The sequence below is a fragment of the Phyllobates terribilis genome, unplaced genomic scaffold, assembly GCF_046119375.1.
Source record: "Phyllobates terribilis strain yellow unplaced genomic scaffold, ASM4611937v1 Scaffold_1__5_contigs__length_1240528914, whole genome shotgun sequence".
NCBI lineage: Eukaryota > Metazoa > Chordata > Amphibia > Anura > Dendrobatidae > Phyllobates > Phyllobates terribilis.
Genome location: NW_027362761.1, coordinates 48,177,946 through 48,188,010, shown reverse-complemented (window position 1 = coordinate 48,188,010; position 10,065 = coordinate 48,177,946).

Below are 10,065 nucleotides of genomic sequence, written 5' to 3'. Positions count from 1 at the left end.
GACTTACTGTTATGTTCTGCTACCAGAGCTAAGGAAAGAGAGGAGATCTGTCCCTACGATAGAACTCAGCTGAATCCCTACGATGTAACAGGGGACCTGATCCTGCGATCAGACCTGCTAAAGTCCTAAGCTAGTCTGTACGGAGACCTATAGATGTGGGGAAGGAATCCCTACAAGTACTAAGGACTGGGAGGAAAAATGGGACACCTCCTAACAGAAATAGTAGCAGACAGACGAACAAACAAAATATATAGAACATAGAGGTCCGTAGACCAAGCAAACTAACAGAGTTAGATACAGGGCACAGGCTAGCTAGAAAGTAGTTAAACAATGAAGTCCAGCAAAGCCAGAAGGGCGGAGCAGGATTAAATAGGCCAACAAGGTCATGTGACCAGCAAAGGAAAAAAACTAAGAACAAGGTTCTAACAGTGTCGAGCATGCTTGCTCAACACTAATTATCAACAATCATGCAGAGTTTTAAATAGCAATGTGTGAAAACTATAGGTACAAAATGTGCATGTTATGTCCTGACACTGCACAGCAGCTGTCAGGACATACCATAAGTCACTACAAGAAGCAGGGGTGTGCTGGGCCGGGTAGCAGAGGGTCAATTGCCCCCAGGCCGGTCCTCTAGCAGCGGTTTTGGGTTGCCCGGCCGTCAGCCATCGCCTCGACAAGGCGGCCCAAACTGTACAACCTGACGGCAATCCTGCCGCGGCCACTCTCTTCTGCACGTGCCCTTCCATCAGTGAAAGGAAGATGGCTCGTGGGCCCACAGAAAAGTAGGGATCAGCCTTGGAATGGCAGAGGTGAGTATTTATTTTTTTTAATATGGGGCCATTATACTGTGAGGAGCACTATGCGGGGCAATATATACAGTATGGAGCACTATGTGGGGCCATGTATACAGTACGGTGCATTATGCGGAGCCATGTATATGTAGCGCCCTGCGGGTTCGGTTGCTACAGAGGTATTGCATCTCCTCCAGATGTGCAATATCTCACTCTCAGGTAAGGATGGAGTGCGGACCAGGACCCCGACACCTGCATGCATTACACCACATGTCCGGGGGGCAGGGCGACCGATATGCTCCAAGTAGAGCACGACAGTCCCTGTCCCTGGCTGGAGTGGGGGGAGGGAACACCTAGGTAAGGGGGAACCCGGTAGTGCAGGAGCAGGGAGGAAGCAGTTCCTGGGTGCACCTAGAGGGAGGTACAAAAGGTGGGCACCATCTTAGTTAAAGGAGAAGTCGGTTGAGTTCAGTCAGAGAGAAGATGTGACAGAGCAGGACTCTGTGGAGCTCTGCTCCGGACGCGGGTCTAGACTGTGAGACCCAGTCAGCACTGAAAGGAGAGAGAGAGAGAGCAGGGGAGAAGAGATGAAGAAGAGCGGAGGAGGCTCCAGGAACATAGAGGAGAGAAGGGACCCCAGGGGTGTGGACCGGCGGGTAGCCACCATACGCCCGCATCTACCTGAGTAGTGGGGTCAGGCCAAGGGGGAGACCGGTCCCCGAAGCTAGTGGAGGCGGGGAACTACCCTCAACTAGAAACCGGAGGCTGTGACATTTTATGTGGCGCAGCCCCTCGCTACACCCGCTAGGAAGGCACCACATAGGGTCAGGGAAACAGGCGCTGAAGTTTACCCAGAGAAGGCCCGAGGCAGTCAGACAGAAGCGTGGTCACTGGTGGGGTATGACGGGCCAGAGGAAGGACACAAGAAGGGGGGTCCTGCGAAGCGCTCCAAAATTATCTGAGAATTGGCCGAGCCCCCTCACCTGGTGAACATGGTGAGACGTGGGAAGTTACAGCCGGCCGGAGTAACGTGGAGTAACGAACTGTGAGTAAAGATCCTGGAGTGCATTACAGAGACTCTGATTTGTTATTCCCGCACACCATCACCCCCATCATTCACCTACACTGCCCTGGGGCTACACTCTTCCCGTGGGGAGTTATACCATCCCTGTGCTGCTCACCAACACCAGCCCCAGCGGTTTGCCCTGCAGCGGCGGTTCATCCTGACCGCAATCCACGGGTGGCGTAGTCGGACATTCGAAAATAATGAAAACCATATCAATAGACTGCCACTGGTTTGACCACCCTGAGCCACGGGATCGGGTCCTCGCCACGGTGACTACAACCCCCAGCATCCCACCAAAAGCCCGGTTCCAAGTTCCCCACGCTGCCCAGGGGGCGAGACAACTTTGGCGTAGTCGGCAGGATCGTGACCAACCCGCCACAAGTGGGTATTGCGTGCCTGAAAAGAGACTTTTTCACTGTATTGAAAATGGCACCCGCCCCAGAAGAACGGACGCCATAATGTGCGCGCCAAAAGATAACAAGAAGCCACCTCCCATCGTGGGTAAGGTCCCAGAATGGCGCCAATGGCGGAGCCCACCCCCAACAGCCATGAGTGCAGCTGCAGAGATGTCCATCAACGTGGGGGGGCAGCCCCTGAGAGTGATTGTCAGAAGATAGCCCCAGGACCACCCCCAATGGGAGCGGAAAGAGAAGAAAACCGGGGAGCAGGGTGTGGTTTGGATCAGTCTCGGCAGACCACACCCGGAGATGGCAAGCGCCACTGACTCCACCACCCCGACAGGTGGCTTGCTGCAGGCCATCGCGGCCCCGTACAGCCTCAAGGAGCTGATGGCGCAGCTTCCAGGAGGAGACCCGGAGTTCCTTCGGGCGGCGTTGGAGGATTTGGACCGGAGGATGTTCTAGGTGCAGCGAGAAGCTGTGGAGGAGTGGAGAGAGGAGATGGCCCGGCGGATCGCGGCCCAGCAGCACAGGACGCCGCCAACACCAACCAGCGAGCCAGCCCCTGAGGACGAGGAGCGGAGGCCGGAAGCTGAGAGCAGCTCAGCCCTGGAAGCAGGTAAGGGGAACACCCCTGCCACCAGCCCTAATGCCACCAACCTGCCTCTAGGCGCTGTCGCGGAGCCAGACTTTCCGGGCGTCGCAGCGCCTACCCCGCTCCCACCGCTGGCACGCAGGCCCCAAGCCGGGAGCCCCGTCGCTGAACCAAGCCCTAGGCCGTGCCCCCTGATCCCAGATGCGGTCGGAAGCGGCTCGCTCCAGGCCCGGTCGCAAGGCCTCGCATCTCAAGGCGCCTCCGAACCACGTGCGCCCCCGGTCCCGAAGCCACCACCCTTAGGGGCCGACCTGTACAGCCAGCTCACTGGGCCCGATGGAGAGCCGGTCCCTGTGCCGGAGGGATTCGTCCACCCCAGTCAGCGGAAGGACCTGTCCGCAGAAGCCGAGGCCCAGCTTGCTCCACTCCTGCCCGTACCACAGCCAGTCACCGTCTCTCAGCTCCCGGAGGAAGAGGTCCAGATAGAATGGGACCAGACCGGGGAGGATCCGATGGGGTTTGCACAGGAGACGCGGGCGGCCGCTGTTCACAGGCGGGAGATCTGTGAGCAGCTTGCAAGGGAGGAGTGGGCGCGGCGCCAGAAGAGGGAGCAGCTGCAGGCCCGGAGCACAGAGGAGAAGACACAGACTCGTCGAAACCCCCATGCCACATGCGGTCCTAAAGCAGCTGGGATCGTGGTGAAGTTCCACCAGGAGAAAGGGTGGAGGTTTATCCGGGACTCTACCACAGCCACTGACCTCTATGTTGACAGGAGGGATGTGGAGGGCCACCTGCCAAAGGGACACAGGAGACGAGAGCTGTTCCCGGGAGATCGGGTAACGTACACCCGGCATCGAGGCCTAAAAGGGTGGTATGCCCTCAATGTCCAGAGGGTGGAGGAGGAACGTTACCAGGAGCACTTCTACCCAGAGGACCCGGACAGGTCTGAAGAGTATGGCGAGGAGGACACCAGGAGGACACAGCTATTAAAATGTGAGTGCACTGTAAATAGTTGCCCATTAGGGTACAGAAGAGAAAGTTCACCCCGGATGGGGACTGTTGCCTGTGTGTTGTTTTGCTGAAGGTTGCCCGGGGACGGGTTAGTAATAACCGGCTGAGGACTGGGAGCAGCCAATTCTTTGTTTATAACCGGCTGAGGACTGGGAGCAGCCAATTCTTTGTTTATAACCGGCTGAGGACTGGGAGCAGACACTTTTAGGAACTATCCGGCCGAGGACTGGGAGCGGTCAATCCTGTAAATAGTTGCACTTCTTAAAGTGCCCCCTACTGGTTTTATAAGAAACTACAACAACTGACCTCAGAACAAAAACCCGTTAGAGGTGGCCGAAGACGAGGTCCGGCAGCTAGATCAGCTACGCCCTGCAGCCACCCCAGGGCCTTTGTGGAGGGTTTACAAGCGGGTCCCTCGTGTTTAAAAAAAAAAAAAAAGTTTTGCTAAAGTTTGCACCTTAAGAATGGACACCTGGTCGCAGCAGGAGCTGTAACGTGCTGAAGGACTCCGTCGTAATGATGCTGCTGAAAGAGTTTTGTGTTTAAAAATCTGTTTTAAATTTGTATGCTGAAAGTCATATTGAAAGTGAAAAATTTTATATGATGACCGTAAAATTTGCCTCCCATAAAGGGATGAGTTATATTGGTTTGTAATCTTATATGTGGATGCATTCTAAAAATTTGCATGTTTTGAACTTTCTTTTGCTCTGTTCCAGCCCGTGGACGTGCTGTGATTTACCAGGAGGGAATGTAGCGCCCTGGGGGTTCGGTTGCTACAGAGGTATTGCATCTCCTCCAGATGTGCAATATCTCACTCTTAGGTAAGGATGGAGTGTGGACCAGGACCCCGACACCTGCATGCATTGCACCACATGTCCGGGGGGCAGGGCGACCGATATGCTCCAAGTAGAGCACGACAGTCCCTGTCCCTGGCTGGAGTAGGGGGAGGGAACACCTAGGAAAGGGGGAACCCAGTAGTGCAGGAGCAGGGAGGAAGCAGTTCCTGGGTGCACCTAGAGGGAGGTACAAAAGGTGGGCACCATCTTAGTTAAAGGAGAAGTCGGTTGAGTTCAGTCAGAGAGAAGATGTGACAGAGCAGGACTCTGTGGAGCTCTGCTCCGGACGCGGGTCTAGACTGTGAGACCCAGTCAGCACTGAAAGGAGAGAGAGAGAGAGCAGGGGAGAAGAGATGAAGAAGAGCAGAGGAGGCTCCAGGAACATAGAGGAGTGAAGGGACCCCAGGGGTGTGGACCGGATGGTAGCCACCATACGCCCGCATCTACCTGAGTAGTGGGGTCAGGTCAAGGAGGAGACCGGTCCCCGAAGCTAGTGGAGGTGGGGAACTACCCTCAACTAGAAACCGGAGCCTGTGACATTTTATGTGGCGCAGCCCCTCGCCAAACCCGCTAGGAAGGCACCACATAGGGTCAGGGAAACGGGCGCCGAAGTTTACCCAGAGAAGGCCCGAGGCAGCCAGACAGAAGTGGTCACTGGTGGGGTATGACAGGCCAGAGGAAGGACACAAGAAGGGGGGTCCTGTGAAGCGCTCCAAAATTATCTGAGAGTTGGCCGAGCCCCCTCACCTGGTGAACATGGTGCGACGCGGGAAGTTACAGCCGGCCGGAGTAACGTGGAGTAGCGAACTGTGAGTAAAGATCCTGGAGTGCCTTACAGAGACCCTGAGTTGTTATTCCCGCACACCATCACCCCCATCATTCACCTACACTGCCCCGGGGCTACACTCTTCCCGTGGGGAGTTATACCATCCCTGTGCAGCTCACCAACACCAGCCCCAGCGGTTTGCCCTGCAGCGGCGGTTCATCCTGACCGCAATCCACGGGTGGCGTAGTCGGACATTCGAAAATAATGAAAACCATATCAATAGACTGCCACTGGTTTGACCACCCTGAGCCACAGGACCGGGTCCTCGCCACGGTGACTACAACCCCCAGCATCCCACCAAAAGCCCGGTTCCGAGTTCCCCACGCTGCCCAGGGGGCGAGTCATATACAGTACGGAGCACTATGCGGGGCCCTGTATACAGTACGGAGCACTATGCGGGGCCCTGTATACAGTACAGAGCACTATGCGGGGTCATGTATACAGTACGGATCACTATGTGGGGCCCTGTATACAGTACGGAGCACTATGCGGGGCCTTGTATACAGTATGAAGCACTATGCGGGGCCTTGTATACAGTGCGGAGCACTATGTGGGACCCATTATTCTGTATGGAGGACTATGTGGGCCCATTATACTGTATGGAGGACTATGTTGGCCCATTACACTGTATGGAGGACTATGTGGGGCCCTGTATATGTATGGAGGACTCTTTGTTGCCATTATACTATATGGAGGACTATGGGGGGCCATTATTCTGTATGGAGGACTCTTTGTGGCCATTATACTGTATGGAAGGCTGTGTGGGGCCATTATACTGTATGGAGAACTATGTGGGCCCATTATACTGTGTGGAGGACTATGTGGGGCCATTATACTGTATGGAGGACTATGTGGGGTCATTATACTGTATGGAGGACTATGTGGGGCCATTATACTGTATGGAGGACTATGTGGAGCCTTGTATACTGTATGGAGGACTATGTGGACCCATTATACTGTATGGAGGACTCTTTGTGGCCATTATACTGTATAGAGGATTATGTGGGGCCCTGTATACTGTATGGAGGACTATGTGGGGCCCATTATTCTGTATGGAGGACTATATGGGGCCATTTTTCTGTATGGATGACTGTGTGGGGCCATTATACTGTATAGAAGACTATGTGTGGCCCTGTATACTGTATGGGGGACTATGCGGGGCCATTATACTGTATAGAGGACTATGGGGGGCCCATTATTCTGTATGGAGGACTATGTGGGGCCCATTATTCTGTATGGAGGACTATGTGGGGCCATTATACTGTATGGAGGACTATGTGGGCCCATTATACTGTATGGAGGACTATGTGGAGCTATTATACTGTATAGAGGACTATGTGGGGCCCATTATTCTGTATGGAGGACTATGTGGGGCCCATTATTCTGTATGGAGGACTATGTGGGACCATTATACTGTATGGAGGACTATGTGGGCCCATTATACTGTATGGAGGACTATGTGGAGCTATTATACTGTATAGAGGACTATGTGGGGCCCATTATTCTGTATGGAGGACTATGTGGGGCCCATTATTCTGTATGGAGGACTATGTGGGGCCATTATACTGTATAGAAGACTACGTGGGGCCATTATACTGTATAGAAGACTATGTGGGGCCCATTATTCTGTATGGAGGACTATGTGGGGCCCATTATTCTGTATGGAGGACTATGTGGGGCTATTATACTGTATGGAGGACTATGTGGGGCCCTGTATACTGTATGGAGGACTATGTGGGCCCATTATACTGTATGAAGGACTATGCGGGGCCATTATACTGTACAGAGGATTATGTGGGGCCCTGTATACTGTATGGAGGACTATGTGGGGCCCATTATTCTGTATGGAGGACTGTGTGGGGCCATTATACTGTGTAGAAGACTATGTGTAGCCCTGTATATTGTATGGAGGACTATGTGTGGCCCATTATTCTGTATGGAGAACTATGTGGGGCCATTATACTGTATGGAGTACTATGTGGGCCCATTATACTGTATGGAGGACTATGTGGGGCCATTATACTGTATAGAGGACTATGTGGGGCCCATTATTCTGTATGGAGGACTATGTGGGGCCCATTATTCTGTATGGAGGACTATGTGGGGCCATTATACTGTATGGAGGACTATGTGGGCCCATTATACTGTATGGAGGACTATGTGGAGCCATTATACTGTATAGAGGACTATGTGGAGCCCATTATTCTGTATGGAGGACTATGTGGGGCCATTATACTGTATAGAAGACTACATGGGGCCATTATACTGTATAGAAGACTATGTGGGGCCATGTATGCTGTATGGAGGACTATGTGGGCCACTATACTGTATAGAGGACTATGCGGGGCCACTATACTGTAAAGAGGACTATGCGGGGCCACTATTATGTATGGAGGACTATGCAGGCCCATTATTCTGTATGGAGGACTATGCGGGGCCATTATACTGTATGGAGGACTATGTGGGGCCCATTATTCTGTACGGAGGAATATGTGGGGCCATTATACTGTATGGAGGACTATGTGGGGCCCTGTATACAGTACGGAGTACTATGTGGGGCCATTATTCTGTATGGAGGACTATGTGGGGCCATTATACTGTATGGTGGACTATGTGGGCCCATTATACTGTATGGAGGACTATGTGGGGCCCTGTACACTGTATGGAGGACTCTTTGTAGTCATGATACTATATGGAGGACTTTGGGGGCCATTATTCATTATGGAAGACTCTTTGTGGCCATTATACTGTATGGAGGACTATGTGGAGCCGTTATACTGTATGAGGACTCTTTGTGGCCATTATACTGTATGGAGGGCTGTGTGGGGCCATTATACTGTATGGAGGACTATGTGGGGCCATTATACTGTATGGAGGACTCTTTGTGGCCATTATACTGTATGAAGGACTCTTTGTGGCCATTATACTGTATGGATTGCTGTGTGGGGATTACAGTTGGAGAATCATACTGTGATGGGGTCACCATTCTTTGTTGGGGGGATTGAGGGAGAGGGGTACAGTAGTATCATCATACTGTGAGTGTGGAGGAATTCACTGTGGGGTATCCTACTGTGTTTGGGGGCACTTTTGTATGCATCATAAATTATTATCTGTTTTATTCAAGGATTTTTATCCTGTTAAATTACATATTTAAATTAGGCCATTGGGCCATATGCTTTTTACTGCTTTTACATAACATATTATAATATTCCACTATAATTTTTAAATTCATTATTAATGGTACGCGACTTTGTCCAACCTTTGAACTTTGGCCCTCTGTGTATTGGAATTTGACATCCCTGGCTTTAAAGGGAACCTGTCACGTCCTAGTTGCTATGTACACTGCACCCATTGCTTTGTTAGTGATGCAGTGTGCATCACTAGTGATTAGTGTGCATCACTAATAAGCTTTTTTCATTAAAATCGGTGGTAGTATAATGATTTTATAACATTATATACACTTTGTCCTACCTGCTGTATTCAGTCATAGGGGTGTGACTCCCTCATTCAGTCATGGGCAGCACCTCATTCAGTTACAGCTGGTACCGCCCACGTGATTGAATATTGCTCCCGGCAAGCGCTATTATTGTGGGGCGCATGCGCATTTCTACATGACCGGTGCTGGATCCCGCTCCTGCGCAGTGAGGCTGCTCATGGGCCACTGCTGTATTGCTACCCCCTTGTCCAAAATTTGCCAGCCAGCCCCTGACTAGAAGTCATTATGTGTCACCGGCTTCCAGACAGCAGAGATGCAGAGCAGAGGTGAACAATGCGCTCCCGACCTCAGCCACTGCCATGGAGCTACAGATAACACTGGACAGTGCGGCCCTCAAAAGGACAAGAGGCAGAGCGACAAGCACATCTCTGTCACAGAAAGAAAGTACTGACTGATAAGGATATTTATATGTAATATACCAACAAAGTAAAAAAAAAAGATTATAATTATTTACTAGTAATTTGATTTTCCTGAAATCCATGACAGCACCTGGGAGAGAGTGGCATCCGCCCCTATCACTGGATAGGAAGCCAAGCGCACAAAATAAAAAGGCAACTCCCACTTCCTCCTTCAAAGTGGTTTCCAAGAAGTCAAGTAGGAGTCATCCAAATTATAATCACTATTCTTGTTATTATTTATACATTCACTCAAGCCCATTCTTCATTGTGAGAAGAGAAGATTGAGAACCACCACCAACCATAAGCCACAGGGAGGGAATAAATAGGGATGCTGTCATGGGTTTCAGCAACATCAAATTACCGGCAAGTAATTATCATTTTTCCCCACACTCATGACAGTACCTGAGAGACGATGACAAGCAATCCTCTGATACGGAGGGAGCACCCCTGTAAGATCTTACACATGAAGAAAGATCTCAAGAGTATGTGTGTCACCCTGGCCTGGATGTCACAAGTGTAATTAAAGCTGTGTCTGAGAGCAAGGGGGAGGTTCTCTAGTCAGGGGAACATTAGCATGCAATGCCTCCTGTCTCAGACCAGTAGGGGGAGCTGGCTGCCCCTATAAAAGCTGGTACTGGGGGCAGGGTT